The 778-nt window shown below is 45.4% G+C and overlaps 1 non-coding gene across 1 annotated transcript; it reads right to left on the reverse strand.

Moving 5' to 3' along the window:
• Positions 1 to 380: 380 nt before the first annotated feature.
• On the reverse strand, positions 381 to 455 carry Trnas-uga (transfer RNA serine (anticodon UGA)). Its single transcript has one exon. It is a non-coding gene; the product is annotated as a tRNA-Ser (tRNA).
• Between the last annotated feature and the right edge of the window lie 323 nt (positions 456 to 778).

The following is a 778-nucleotide window of genomic DNA, read 5'->3' on the forward strand; positions in this document are numbered from 1 at the left end:
GCTGCCACCTGTCGGAAGTCAATGAAATTATACGAGACGAAGCGGGGGTGTTTGAAAATATTCCACAAGAAATTTCCGGTTTTTTTCAACCAAAATTGGCCGAGAAAAAAAATGTGTTGCATTACTTATTGAACTGCCCTCGTACTACTTCGAATGTCTGTTAATTCATTACACGGTGGTGCTGGTAATCTCCGCTCGTCGTCACTATTATTTCTCAGTTTACTGTGGAGCCTAGTGTTACGTTTTTCACACGCCATTATTGTCACAGTATTTCACACGATAACACAGAAAAGCACAATTTGAGGAGCAAAATAACAAAACACATTAACATCGCATTGAAAATAATATCTAGTTGAAACTTCCTGGCAGATTAAAACTGTGTGCCCGACCGAGACTCGAACTCGGGACCTTTGCCTTTCACGGGCAAGTGCTCTACCAACTGAGCTACCGAAGCACGACTCACGCCCGGTACTCACAGCTTTACTTCTGCCAGTACCTCGTCTCCCACCTTCCAAACTTTACAGAAGCTCTCCTGCGAACCTTGCAGAACTAGCACTCCTGAAAGAAAGGATATTGCGGAGACATGGCTTAGCCACAGCCTGGGGGATGTTTCCAGAATGAGATTTTCACTCTGCAGCGGAGTGTGCGCTGATATGAAACTTCCTGGCAGATTAAAACTGTGTGCCCGACCGAGACTCGAACTCGGGACCTTTGCCAGTTTTAATCTGCCAGGAAGTTTCATATCAGCGCACACTCCGCTGCAGAGTGAAAATCTCAT

Source organism: Schistocerca nitens, chromosome 1 (assembly GCF_023898315.1).
Source record: "Schistocerca nitens isolate TAMUIC-IGC-003100 chromosome 1, iqSchNite1.1, whole genome shotgun sequence".
In the NCBI taxonomy this organism is placed as follows: domain Eukaryota; kingdom Metazoa; phylum Arthropoda; class Insecta; order Orthoptera; family Acrididae; genus Schistocerca; species Schistocerca nitens.